Genomic DNA, 14527 nt, shown 5'->3' with positions numbered 1-14527 from the left:
CCCACATCAGGCTCTCTGCTCAGCAGGGAGCCTGCTTCCCCCTCTCTTTCTGCCTGCCTCTCTGCTTACTTGTGATCTCTGTCTGTCAAATAAATGAATAAAATCTTAAAAAAGAAAAAACCCTGAAGAGTATAAAAATTTTTTTAATTTTTTAAATTTTATTTAAAAGTAGGCAGAGAGAGGAGGAAGCAGGCAGAGAGGTAGGCAGAGAGAGGAGGAAGCAGGTTCCCTGATGAGCAGAGAGCCTGATGCGGGACTCGATCCCAGGACCCTGAGATCATGACCTGAACCAAAGGCAGAGGCCTCAACCCACTGAGCCACCCAGGCACCCTGAAGAGTATAAAATTTTTTTTTAAATCGTCAGAATTAAACTAGTTACTATATATGGGCGCCTGGGTGGCTCAGTGGGTTGGGCCGCTGCCTTCGGCTCAGGTCGTGATCTCGGGGTCCTGGGATCGAGTCCCACATCGGGCTCTCTGCTCAGCAGGGAGCCTGTTTCCCTCTCTCTCTCTCTCTGCCTGCCTCTCCATCTACTTGTGATTTCTCTCTGTCAAATAAATAAATAAAATCTTAAAAAAAAAAAAAAAAAATTTTAAACTAGTTACTATATAAAGCATGGGACAATGCTTGGCCAGCAGTAAGACTTCCAAACATTAACTCTTATCATTACCAGGTGTCTTGCCTCCCTAAGAAGACTTAAAACTCTCTACTCATCCATTCTTTCCCAAAACACAAAAACAAGGGAAAAGTAAACACCATGTGTTTTTATTCTCACTGATGTTCATATAGGCCTCCCAGTATTAAAGCCCTGTCATTTGGTACTGTTGCATTTAGCCATTGTAATCAAATTATCTAACCTAAAATGTGTTTCCTTTCATGTTTTTAGCATGCCAGTCATCTTCCTAAAGTAACAGCTTCCTGTTGAGAATTTTTGCAATTGCAATCCTAATAATGATTGTTGTAAACTGCAATCATGTATTAAATGTTACGTCTTTAGAAGTTAAAGTGATGTGCTTACTAATTCTCTGGTTTCATGACTTCCTGTGTCTGAAATATGGATCATCTCAGGGTGTGTCCTCAGTCCGTCATTTTTGCCTTGATGCTCACGGTGTGAGCCACCCACTGAACACTAAAATTCCCAAAGTTGATTCCAGTCCTGACCTCCCTGGGTGTTTCTGAGGCTTCTTCTTGGCATCTCCACATGGATAGTTCATTTGCAGCTCAAATTCTCTAAAATACAACTAATACTATGGACAGCCTGTCCAAAGAAAAAGGATTTTGTCTTGTTCATTCTCTGGAGCTATATTTATTTTGAATACATTCTTCTGTGAACCTATTTCCTTAAATGAATTACCCTGACTAAGTCTTAGGGACCGTAAGTCTCACTCTTGGGGTGTGATTAGTTTTTCAAGGCTGAGGACACTTTTTTTTGAAGGCTTTGTGATTGTAGCATGTTACCAGCAGAGGGAGATAGTTCCTTACAATTTTGTTGTATTTGGCAATGCGCCTTAACAAAGCAATTAGCTGGGCATTCCTGGGACTGAGTTTTCTAGGAGAACAGAAAGATAAAGATCTAGGAGACCATTGGAGGATGCTGCAAAGGAAATAGCCTTTGTTCCAACCGATGGGCCACCAGGAGACCAGCCCTAGTTAATCATATGGGCCCTTTGTGACTTTGGGCAAGTCCCTTCCTCATCTGTAAAATGAAGAAATGGGGCCAAATGAACTCTAAAATTGAGGAAGTGGTGGTGGTTTTCTTCCACTGGGGGAAAGCCCCAAAAGTTGAAGTAGGGCACATACATATATTAACAGATATCCTAAAACATGATATACCACGCATGTTTGGGACTTGCACTCAGAACTGCAGGCACCTTTTATAGACCATGTAAAACATTGAGATGTGAAAAGAATTAAGAGCAAAGCCCCAGGCACGCCTGGGTGGCTCAGTCAGTTAAGCATCTGACTCTTGATTTCAACTCGGGTCATGGTCTCAGGGTTGTGAGCCCTGCCTGGTGAGCCTGGAGCCTGCTTGAGATTTTCTATCTCCCTCTCCCTTTGCCCCTCCCCTCCTCCAAAAGAGCAAAGCCCACAGTGAACAAACTTTCCATCTAATGCATGAACTGGAGCTATGTAGGCAGTTATGTCAAGAAATAAATGTTAGGGGTGCCTGGGTGGCTCAGATGATTAAGCGTCTGCATTCAACTCAGGTCGTGATCTCCAGATCCTGGGATCGAGTCCCACATCAACTCCCAGCTGCTTCTCTCTCTTTCCCTCTGTCTCCTCCCTCACTTGTGTTCTGTCTTTCACTCTCAAATGAATAAATAGAATCTTAAAAAAAAAAGAAAGAAAGAAAGGGGAAAACTTACCAATATTTAAAGGGTTCATGCCTTTTGACCCAACAATTGCATTTCTGGGAAATTTACCTGTAGATACATTTGCCCATATGCAAATAACAAAAGGACAAAGATATTCTTGGCTACTTTGTTTATAGTCACAAAGCAGTAGAGTTGAATGTCCATCTCTAGAGCATTTGTTTAAAAGATATATGGTACATTCATACAAAGGAACAGAAATGCAATTTGTTAACAAAATTTCGTTGGTCCTAAGTATGCTGACACGGAATGACCTCAGAGAATTATAGTTAAATAATTTTTTTTTTTTAAGCAGCCAGGTAAAGAACAACATGTTTAGTTTGCTGCTATCTGTAGGTTTATTTATTTAAATATGTATGTGGGGTTTTTGCTTTGTTTTTTGTTTTTTTAATTTAAGCAACTTCTACCCCTAGTGTGGGGCTCAAACTCACAATGCAGAGATCAAGAGTTGCGTGCTTTTCTGACTGAGCCAGGCCGGCGCCCCTATATGTGTATGTGTGTATTGTGTATGCCTCTCTGGAAAGATATAAGGAACTTGTCATGGTAATCACATTGATGGAGGAGAGAGGTTGCTGGGGGACCGGTATGATGGACTTGATCTTTATATGTCCTTTTGTAGCTTTTGAATGTTGTTCTATGTTAATAGCTTACTTATTCTAGGGGTGCCTGGGTGGCTCAGTGGGTTAAAGCCTCTGCCTTTGGCTCAGGTCATGATCCCAGGGTCCTGGGATGGAGCCCCACATCAGACTTTCTGCTCAGCAGGGAGCCTGCTCTTCCCCACCACCCCCGCCTGCCTCTCTGCCTACTTGTGATCTCTGTCTGTCAAATAAGTAAATAAAGTCTTTATTCATGTATATACATGAGTATATACATAAGAATTGTACTTCACTAATTGATTATTGGAATAGACTGGAGGAAAACTAACTTTTCTTTTACTTATAGAGAGGCAATGGCTGCCCCTTTCATCCCTGCCTCATCTCTTGTCCTATTGTGTCCAATCATATCCCAATCAGCCTTCACACTGCAGAAAGATTATTCTAAAATAAAATTTTCTTTTTCTTTCTAAAATTTTATTTATTTGACAGAGAGAGAGCACAAGCAGGAGGAGTGGCAGGCAGAGGGAGAGGGAGGGGGATGCTCCCTGCTTAGCAGGGAGCCCAATTCGGGGCCCCATCCCAGGACCCTAGGATCATGACCTGAGCTGAAGGCAGATGCTTAACTGACTGAGCCACCGAGATGCCTCTCTAAAATACTATTTTCAACACATATCTTCCCTGCCCCGAAATCTCTATGACCTAGAGGTAACATCCAGTTTTCCTGATGATATTTCAGATCATATATAAACTGATGTCAATCTTATCTCCTCTGTATCAGAAGGAACATTGCATAGAGTTGAACAGCCTAGGTTTGGTGCTCACCATCACTCATCAGCAGGGAAATGAAAATCAAAACCTCAAAGAGAGGGGTGCCTGGGTGGCTCAGTGGGTTAAAGCCTCTGCCTTTGGCTCAGGTCATGATCCCAGGGTCTTGGGATCAAGCCCCATATCGGGCTCTCGGCTCTGCAGGGAGCCTGCTTCCTCCTCTCTCTCTGCCTACTTGTGATCTCTGTCTGTCAAAAAAAAAAAAAAAAAAAAAAAAAAATCTTTAAAAAAACAAAAACAAAAACCACAAAGAGATATCACCTCACACATGTGAAAATGGCTATTATCAAAAGCACAAGAAAAGACAAGTGTTACCAAGGAGGTGGAGAAAAAGGAGCCCTTGTGCACTATTAGTGGGGATATAAATTGGTGCAGGCTGGGGCGCCTGGGTGGTTCAGTGGGTTAAAGCCTCTGCTTTCGGCTCAGGTCATGATCTCGGGGTCCTGGGATCAAGCCCCGCATTGGGCTCTCTGCTCAGCAGAGAGCCTGCTTCCCTCTCTCTCTCTGCCTGCCTCTCTGCCTACTTGTGATCTCTGTCTGTCAAATAAATAAATAAAATATTTCCAAAAAAATACCTTAAATTGGTGCAGCCACTGTGGAAAACAGTATGGACATTCCTCAGAAAATCAAAAATAGAACTACCATAACATCCAGCAATTCTATTTCTGGGTATTTATCCACAGAAATACTTATCCAAAGAAACACTAATTCAAAAAGATATATGCATCTCTATATGCATTGCCTCATTATTTGCATTAGCTAAGCTATGGAAACAATCTAAGTGTCCATTGATAGATGAATGGATAAAGAAGATGTGATATAGGGACGCCTGGGTGGCTCAGTGGGTTAAGCCACTGCCTTCGGCTCAGGTCATGATCCTGGGGTCCTGGGATCGAGTCCCCCATCAGGCTCCTTGCTCTGCAGGGAGCCTGTCTCTCTCTCCACCTCTGCCTGCCTCTCTGCCTGCTTGTGTGCTTTCTCTCTCTTTCTGACAAATAAATAAAATCTTAAAAAAGAAGAAGAAGAAGATGTGATATATTTATACAATAGAATATCACTCAGCCATAAAAAAGAATTAAATCTTGCCATCTGTGACAACATGATGGACCTACAGGGTATTATGCTAAATGAAATAAGGCAAAGAAAAGCAAATACTGTATGATTTAACTTACATATGGCATCTGAAAAACAAAACAGGGGCACCTGGCTGGCTCCGTCAGCAGAGCATGCAACTCTTGATCTCAGGGTTGTGAGTTCAAGCCCCACATTGGGTAAGAGATGACTTAAAACAATAAATAAATAAACTTAAAACAATTTAAAAACAAAATAGAATGAATACAGACTGATAAATACAGAGAACAATGTGGTGGTTGCCAGAGGGAAAAGGTGGGAGAATGGGTGAAAAAAGAGGAGAGGAAAAGTACAAAGTTCCAGTTATAAAATAAATAAGACGCAGTGATACAATGTACAACATGGGGACTATAGTTAATAATATGTAACAACTTTGTGTGGTAACACTTGTTAGCTACATCTGCAGTGATCACTTTGAAATGTATATAAATGTTGAATCATTGTATCATATGCCTGAAACCAATATAATGTATGTCAAAAAACAGTTCTGGAGAGGGACGGTAGTGATGGTTGCACAACAGTATAAATGTACTTATTAGCAATGAATGCTGCACTTCAAAAGGGTAAAATAGTAAATGTTGTTTATTTTTTATGGGTATTTTACCACAATAGAAAATTGGAAAAAATAATGAACAAAATTAACAATAACAAAGGCTTTGAAGCAAAACCACCTGGGTTCAAACCTTTCCCTGTGATCCTGGGTTGAGTTAGTTAATCCCCATGTGCCTCAGTTTCTTTTGTCTTAATTAATTAATTAATTTTTAAAAGATTTTATTTTTAAGTTATCTCTACACTAACGTGAGGCTCAAACTCACAACCAGGAGATCAAGAGTCACATGCTCCACCAAATGAGCAAGCCAGGCACCTCTCCTCAGTTTCATCATCTGCAAAATAAGCACAATAATGGCAACTACTTAGCAGTTTGACACATAAGAGTACACAATAAACATCAGCTATGATTATTATTAAAGATTTTGCTTTAAGGGGCGCCTGGGTGGCTCAGAGGGTTGGGCCTCTGCCTTCAGCTCAGGTCATAATCTTAGGGATCCTGGCATTGGGCTGTCTGCTCAGCAGGGAGCCTGCCCCCCCCCAACTCTCTCTGCTTGCCTCTCTGCCTACTTGTGATCTCTCTGTCAAATAAATAAATAAAATCTTAAAAAAAAAAGATTTTGCTTTAACATTAAATCTTTCATGCTAATCACAATTAATAATTTTATAGTGGCTTATTTACTTGTTTATTGTCTGTCTTTCCCAGTAACTCTAGGGAACCTCTACAAGGACATGGGGCTTTGTTAATTTTATTTAAAAATATGTTCGGGGTGCCTGGGTGGCTCCGTGGGTTAAAGCCTCTGCCTTCGACTCAGGTCATGATCCCAGGGTCCTGGGATCAAGTCCTGCTTTGGGCTCTCTGCTCAGCGTGTTGCCTACTTCCTCCTCTCTCTCTGCCTGCTTCTCTGCCTACTTGTGATGTCTGTCTGTCAAATAAATAAATAAAATCTTAAAAAAATATGTTCTATACATATTACATGGTTTGGCACATACAGGTACTCACTAAATATTTGTTGACTATATGCCCTCTTAGTTGTCAGATTCCCAATGTGCTCCAGTGAATTCAAAACATATTGAATTCAACACATACTTAGTAAGTCTCTACTGTGTGCCAGTCTCTAAATTAGATGATAGAGCAGTGAACAAAACAGCAGTATCTGCCGTCTTTCACTTAGATTTGGGAGGAGAGTGGGGGAATGGTTCTATATTTGAACTTGTTCTAGCAAGCAATTCCAAACCAACCTGAGCATCAGAAGTCCTAGGAACTTTAAGAAAAAGTCTGAGGTGGGTTGGGGGTGGGATGGATGGGTGGGTGAGGGAGCTAAGGTGGGCCCTGGAACCTGCATTTTTAAAAGGAAGCAATTAATAGCTGGTCCAGTGTTTCTAGCATTGAGCTCTATAGAGTATTTTGGTGAGTGGTGGGATTGGTCACAAGCTCTATGGCCATTTTTATGCTTGGGGTTTTTAATAACAGGCTTTTAATATTTCTTTTACCAGTTACAGTTGCCAAGTTTCTCCTTCATTATGATATTTCCTAACTGAAAAACTTTGAGTTTCTTAAATCAGTTTCTCATGCTGGGGTTTCACAAGTATTTCCCCTGGGGTCTCTGAATTATCCAAGTTTGAGGACCACTGAATTATCCAGTACTTTCTGGAGCGAGGCTGACCCACGTCTCCTCAAGAGTACCTTGTCCTCCCAACCCAAAGGGACTTGGGTTCTGACCCAGACCTATGACCCAAGAGATACCCCAGAAGGTCCACTTTATTCCTAAACGGTGGGCTGGCAGCTGAGAATTGCTTGTTTCAGGCGCAAATGGTTAGGACTGAAGCCCTTGGGCTCTGTATCTCTGGCATTATCTTAGACCACTTACCAAATGCATGAGACGGTGGAGATTCTCACCTACACACCAGGGTGCCCCCTTGGAAGAGGTATTTTGTTGGACCTCACCGCCTGGTGATAGTGGAGCTTGGGAATCATATATGTCTAAATCCACATTCTGCCCTGTCTCCCTCAGCCCGACCTTGCTCCTCAGGTGTGAGGTCTTGGGAAAACATACTGATACTACTCTGCATCTCAGTTTTCCTCATCTGATAAAAGGAGCTAGTAACAAGTCACACTGTGGGTGCCTCCATTAAGGGAGGCTTCCATTGCACAATCAAGGCACTCAGTTTCCCTTCTTCGGTTGACGTCCAAGAGCACGTCCATTCAGCATAGCCCTCCCTCGGGCCCATCAGCCCCCGTGGATCCAAATGAGTTAGAGTTTAATTCCTGGCCCTAGGTCTATACAGTCTCAAGCCATTGGGGAAATTCCAGTTGCCCCTCGGCCTAAGTGCAGTAGGGGAGATGGGTGCAGCTCTGGGGTCGGTTCTAGGGATTCAAGAAGGCTGGCGCAGAAGCTCGACGTTCCCCCACTCCAGCCAGCTTCACTGCCCCGGCGGGGCGGCGTTCCAGCCGCCGGAGAACCTCTGCCAGGGACCACGTCCCTTCCCAACATGGCGCCATCCCTAGGCCGCCTCGCTCGGGCACGCCCCGTTGACGTCTGTGCGAGCGCGTCCTCCGCGCCGGTCCCCGACGCATGCGCACTCGGCGCTGTCTTCTCCCGGCCAGAGCAGCAGCAGCGGCGGCGGCGTTTGAGTGGAGGAAGATGGCGGCTCCGGGCGGCTCGGGGTCCCGCCAGCTGTGAGGAGCCCCAGTGCGGCAAGCGCCGTTTGAGGCGGAGCACCTCTGCTCTGGCTCTGTCCCCGGCTCCTTCATCGCCGTCGCCAGCGGAGCGAACCCGAGAGCGTGGCGCGGACTGGACCAGGTGAGGCTTCTCCCTCTCCTGGGGCCGCGGCGGGGAGCCGGCGCCTTCTGCCCTTTATGCCCCAGGCCCGCAGCGGGCAGGGGGCGTCCCCGGCCCGGCGCAGGCCGCGCATCCTGCGCGGGGGTCGGTGCCGGCTGGCCTGGGGGCCTTGCTGTCGTCATCCTCGGCCTCGCTGGGTTAGGCAGGGAGGAGGAGGAGTGCCCCTTTCCACCTCGCCTTTGGAATGGGAGTGAACCCGGCCCCTCTCCTCAAGGAGGGCGGTTCACGTCCCCTCACCGCGTCTACGAAAGGGTGTTATGACCAGGGCAGGGATGGCTGTCAGGGTGTCAGCTAATCTTTCACCCGGCCCCCGGATCTTTACCGCCTTGCGCTGAGGAGCCGGAGCCCAGCGCCTTCCAAAATTGGGGCTGCGGCGAGGGGCCGGCATCGGTGGTGAAGCTGTAGCTGCAGAGGGGGAGATTTTGGAATTGGTTTTAAGAATAAAACACAAGCAGCCTGTCTTGCCGCTTAGCTTTTCGAGTGTTCCTCCGGCGAAGTGGGGGGACTGCGGGTCTCCTTGATTGAGACAGCAGTCCACGTTGTGACTGTGAGAATTGTTTGTGCAAAGGGAACGGTGGAGGGTGGGAACGAATTTGTAAACGGAGGAAAACCCGATTCTGAGATCTTGATGGTCTCTGCAGAGTATAACTTAGGTGCTAATGAAGCCTTCGTTTGTTTGAAAACCTTTGTGTTTTTGAGCTTCGGAATAGCTAATTGCTTTTGTCTGTTCAATCTCCTGAATTTTATTCGGAAAACAAAAGCTTCCCTTAATTGCCGGAGTCTTTGGGCTTTTCTGTCGTGGGATTCTGATTGCTCTGGGTGAAGATTCAGACACCTTACCAGCTCTCACCTACTGGCAAGGACATTGTTATTCCTTCCTGAGAATAAGTTTTTGTTGTTCAGCTGCTAATTGGGAGGTTTTGATTTAGTTTCTCACGTTGGGAAGCTGGCTTGAAGCCTTGTGATCTCTTCCTTGAAGAATGATAGGATCAGCTGGAATTGTGCTATGGGGAAAATGTTTCGGCCATGGCTTTGGCTTGGACACACTGAATATCTTTGTAACTAAAATTTGTTTCCCTTGTGTTTAAAATGATGACATCATGGGTTTAAAGGGAGAAGGAAATTAGAGGAGAAATACCATCATTTAGAATCGAACATTTAAAATTCAGTCTGCAGCTTTTACAGTGACTAGTGACTGTGTCAAATTCCTAACTTTGAGCATATTCATGTGCAAAATCTGATTGGGCGTCCTTTCTATTGTGTGTTGTCATTTTATATCCTGTAACTGTTTGCTTTTGACAAACCCAGTATAAATCTATTACTCAATCTACATTGACGCAGGGATGTTTTGTTTACCTCAGAAAGCTTTTAATTGTTAAAGTGACAACTGCTTGATTTAATATTAGCTAATCTTTGACCTTCTCTTAAAGCTTTCCCATAGAGATTTGTAGATTTTCTTATTGCCTTTCATAAGGCCATAAACCTGAACAAGTAACTTCACAGAAAATTGAAGAGCCACCTTAAATTTCAGTTTGCTAAGAATCATGCAATAATGCAGTAAAACATCCTCATGGTTTGACACTATGCTTCTTGGCATAATGTGTTGCATTGTTGTGCTAAATCATCATCAGGTATTGATGCAACTTCATGACATCCATGACATCATTCACTCTCCAGCATTTCGCCCTTTGTAAATTTCTTACCTTCTCAGAGTCTCCAAAAGAACAGGATCAGGAAAAATAGCTTAGGATGCTCCTTATTGTCTGATTGCTAAAAGAGCCTTCATATAACACTGCTTTATATAGTTAAACTCTTCTGTAAGATTCAGAGCTGTTCATGATTCCTACCTATTATTAAGAGCAGGCACAAATGCTATTAAAATCTCTGGGTTTTACAAGGATATTGAAGTCCCAAGGAGAAGTTATCTCAAAGATGAACAAATACGTGATTATCTTTTGTGATTTCAGGGTTGTTTTAGTCACGGAATTAACAACTTTTTATAAAACCAGAAGCCGTTTGGTTAACTAATGCCTTTTCCACTTGGAGATTGTTACGTGGGTCAGAAGAGATAATGTTCTGTGAGAGTCCTTTGTAAAATAACAGGTAAATGTAAGATTGATTATTCAATGATCAGTTTTATGAAAACCCCTTACCGAGGGCCCTCTATATACGCTGGGCATTTGGTCTCATTTTGGTCTCAAGTTGCCTATAGCCTGGTTGGGGAGCCAGACAAGGAAAGTAGTTAAGTATGTTGTACTTTAAAAAGTAAGAAATGCACAGAATCCAACTGAGGGAGTCAAGGAAGGCTTCTCAGGGCCAGGATGGCTCCATAGCCTTTCCTATTCTGCAGAAAAATCTGCCTTTTGTGAGTGATTTGTTTTTTATAAAAACTTAAAAATATTTTTTAATCTTGACTTCTTTCTCCCTTTTATTCATTCACAGTCATGACACTTCCCACACAGTATGCCCCAGTTATGATTTCTGCATTCTCAAAAATCTAACAAAGTCTTGGGAGAACCTGAGAGTGAGTCATATACCAGGCAACAAACACAAACATTGCAGCTGCAGTGAAAATATCTCAGATTACTAAATGGTGACAACTTTAGAGTGATGATGTTTTTGTTTTTTGTTGTGTAAACCGGTATAAGAAGCAATGTATGATTTTAATTTGATCACGTTTAGTTAATGTTTAGTTGTCAGTCCCTTAGAATGTGTACTGTAAGTAGTTGTAGTACTGTCTCCTTTCTCTCAGTAATAAATTAAGCGAGAAGGTCCTTTTTCCTTTTTGGGCGAAGCTGACAACTTAAACCAGGACTATACTGAACTATTTTATATTCATTCATGTAGGTAAAAGTTGCTTAGCATCTCTGATATTGAACTTCTGTATCGCAATACAAGTTCCTCATCTTAGTGCTGTGGTAGTTTTATAATTAATTTAGCATGTTGTCGTCTGTATTGCAAACTTCATGAGTTTTGGGATGTGTAGAATCTTTACGTGGTACAGTATCAATAGAACATTTACAATTTGATAATACTCATGTTTACATATTAACCATGTAAATACTCAACACTAAAAATGAGGGCTTTAAGATGGTGGTTGATAGTAAAATGAAGGTAATGTGTCTGTTTATTTTTCTGTATTGTGAATTTGTTATGTATAGAAGGATATGACACATAGAGAAGTAACTTTAAAGTTGCCCAGTCTTGGGGACCCGGGTGTCTCAGTTGGAAGAGCTTGCAACTCTTGATCTCAGGGTTGTGAGTTGGAGCTCCATGTTGGGGGTATAGATTACTTAAGTAAATAAACATCAGAAAAATAAAAAAATTGCCTAGTATTGTGCTCATAGTTCAGCTTTGCTTCTTTCCTTCCTTCCTTCACTTCCTTCCTTTCTTTCTAGATTTATTTGAGAGAGAGGGATCATGAATGGGGGGCGGGGCAGAGGGAGAGAGGATCTCAAGCAGTCTCCATGCTGAACTCGGAGTCCCATATGGGGCTTGATCTCAGGACTCCAAGATCATGACATGAGCCAAAACCAGGAGTTGGATGCCTAACTGACTGAGCCACCCAGGTGCCCCCAGCTTATTTTCTAAATTGTTTTTTGTGACCTGGGGCTGCGGCCTGGCTCAGTTTATAGACCATGCTACTCTTGATCTCTGGGCTGTTGGTTCAAGCCCCATGTTGGCCATATGGCTTACTTTAAGATTTATTTATTTGAGAGAGAGTGAACGAGAGAGTGCGTGCACATGCGAGGGGAGGGGCAGAGGCAGAGGGAGAGAGAGAATCCTGGGTCAGACTCTTTGCTGAGCGCAGAACCTGATGCAGGACTCCATCCCTCAACCCATGATATCATGACCTGAGCCAAAATGACCAGTTGGTTAACTGGCTGAGCCACCCAAGTGCTCCCCGTTTAGTTTACTTTATTTATTTTTATTTTTTTAAAGATTTTATTTATTTATTTGATAGGCAGAGAGAGAGGAGGAAGCAGGCTCCCTGCAGAGCAGAGAACCTGATGTGGGGCTTGATCCCAGGACCCTGGGATCATGACCTGAGCCGAAGGCAGAGGCCTTAACCCACTGAGCCACCCAGGCGCCCCCTGTTTAGCTTACTTTAAAGATTTATTTTATTTATTTATTTGACAGACCGAGATCACAAGTCAGTGAGAGGCAGGCAGAGAGAGAGGAGGAAGCAGGCTCCCCACAGAGCAGAGAGCCCGATACAGGGCTCGATCCCAGGATCCTGGGATCATGACCTGAGCTGAAGGCAGCGGCTTAATCCACTGAGCCACCCAGGCGCCCCCTGTTTAGCTTACTTTATTTTATTTTTATTTTTTTAAAAAGATATTATTTATTTATTTGACAGAGAGAGATCGCAAGTAGACAGAGAGGCAGGCAGAGAGAGAGAGAGAGAGGGAAGCAGGCTCCCTCCTGAGCAGAGAGCCCGATGCGGGACTCGATCCCAGGACCCCGAGATCATGACCTGAGCTGAAGGCAGAGGCTTTAACCCACTGAGCCACCCAGGCGCCCCTGTTTAGCTTACTTTAAACAAAAAAAGTGTTGGAAGAAAACAAAGCAAAACAAGAAAAGAATTAAATTGTTTTTTGTGTCCTTTTAAATATCTTGTAAAATTACAACTTTGTGATATTCCTATAGCTTGATTTTGCTCTTCCTTACTCATGGATGTATTGGCAAGCAAATTTGCTTTGAATTTTGATTCTTTCTGTTTTTTTTTTTTTTTTTTTTTAAGATTTTATTTACTCATTTGACAGAGAGAGACACAGTGATAGAGGGAACACGAGCAGGGGAGCTGGTGAGGGAGAGGGAGGAGCAGGTTTCCCACCGAGCTGGGAGCCCGATGCAGGACTTGATCCCAGGACCCTGGGATCATGACCTGAGCCGAAGGCAGACGCCCAACAACTGAGCCACCCAGGTGCCCCTGTATTAAATTTTTTAAGTTGTAGAGTTTCCCCCAAGTTTTTTTTTTTTTTTTTTTAAGATTTTATTTATTGGGGCGCCTGGGTGGGTCAGTGGGTTAAAGCCTCTGCTTTCAGCTCAGGTCATGATCCCAGGGCCCTGGGATTGAGCCCCACATTGGGCTCTCTGCTCGGTGGGGAGCCTGCTTCCCCTTCTCTCTCTCTGCCTGCCTCTCTGCCTAGTTGTGACCTTTGTCAAATAAATAAAATCTTTATTTTTTTTTAAAGATTTTATTTATTTATTTGATAGAGACAGCAAGAGAGGGAATACAAGCAGGGGGAGCAGCAGAGGGAGAGGGAGAAGAATGTTTCCCGCTGAGCAGGGAGCCCAATGTGGGGTGTGATCCCAGGATCTGAGATCATGACCTGAGCTGAAGGCAGGTGCTTAATGACTGAGCCACCCAGGCGCCCCATCCCCCAAGTTTTTAATTTTTTCCAGTGTCACTGTTCAGTGTTTTGTTTCTAAAGTGGAAATGCTCTTGTAATGCTTTGATACTTATTTATATATATGTCTGATAAATGTATAGGTATTATATAGAGTAGTAGTCACTTAGAAAATTTTACTACTTTGAACAGTAACTTATTTTATCTTCTAGTAATATATATATTTGGGATAGTTCAGTTCATTACTGTAAAGGCAAACAAGAAAAAAAATAAAGACAAACAAGTTTTAGTTTCAGCTGTTACTATTTCTTTAGAATATTTAATATTTAGGATATTATTTTTCTTTTTCTTTAAGTTAAGCTGTAGGCCCGGTGTGGGGCTTGTACTCGTGACCCCAAGATCAAGAGTCACATACTTTACTGACTGAGACAGCCAGGTGCCCCCATTTTGAATACTTTTATTTCAACTATTTTAAGGAATTCACTAATACACATAATTTCCGAATTTGTGTTTCCTTTATTATTCTCATTTTATTTATTTTCTTTTTAAAATTATTTATTTACTTTTTAAGATTTATTTATTTTAGAGAGTTGAGAGGGTGTGCATGGGTGGGAGGAGCAGAGGGAGAGTGGGAGAGAGAGAGAATCTCAAGCCGACTCTGCCTTGACTGCAGAGCCTGGCAGGGGCTCTGTCTCAAGACCATAAGATGACTACCTGAACCCAAACCAAGAATTGGGTGCTTAATGTACTGCGCCACTCAGGCACCCCATTAATCTCATTTTAAATGCTTGGTTCATGTCGCTAATAGAGAGCAAGAAATTTTTTTTCTGGAATGAACCTCTTGGTGCATTGTTTAG

General features: G+C 43.1%; 1 protein-coding gene across 2 annotated transcripts in view; it reads left to right on the top strand.

Annotated features, from left to right (window-relative positions):
• Nucleotides 1-8062: 8062 nt before the first annotated feature.
• FBXO42 (F-box protein 42) overlaps nucleotides 8063-14527 on the top strand; it is a 105841-nt gene continuing 99376 nt past the window's right edge. For both annotated transcript variants that reach the window (XM_059135059.1, XM_059135058.1), the window contains exon 1: nucleotides 8063-8277. The gene's annotated coding sequence lies outside the window, so the exon portion shown is untranslated. The remainder of the gene's footprint in view (nucleotides 8278-14527) is intronic.

Source organism: Mustela lutreola, chromosome 10, assembly GCF_030435805.1.
Source record: "Mustela lutreola isolate mMusLut2 chromosome 10, mMusLut2.pri, whole genome shotgun sequence".
NCBI classification, from domain to species: domain Eukaryota; kingdom Metazoa; phylum Chordata; class Mammalia; order Carnivora; family Mustelidae; genus Mustela; species Mustela lutreola.
Note: the sequence above shows the minus strand (reverse complement) of the source record. Positions and strands in the feature narration are given on the sequence as shown.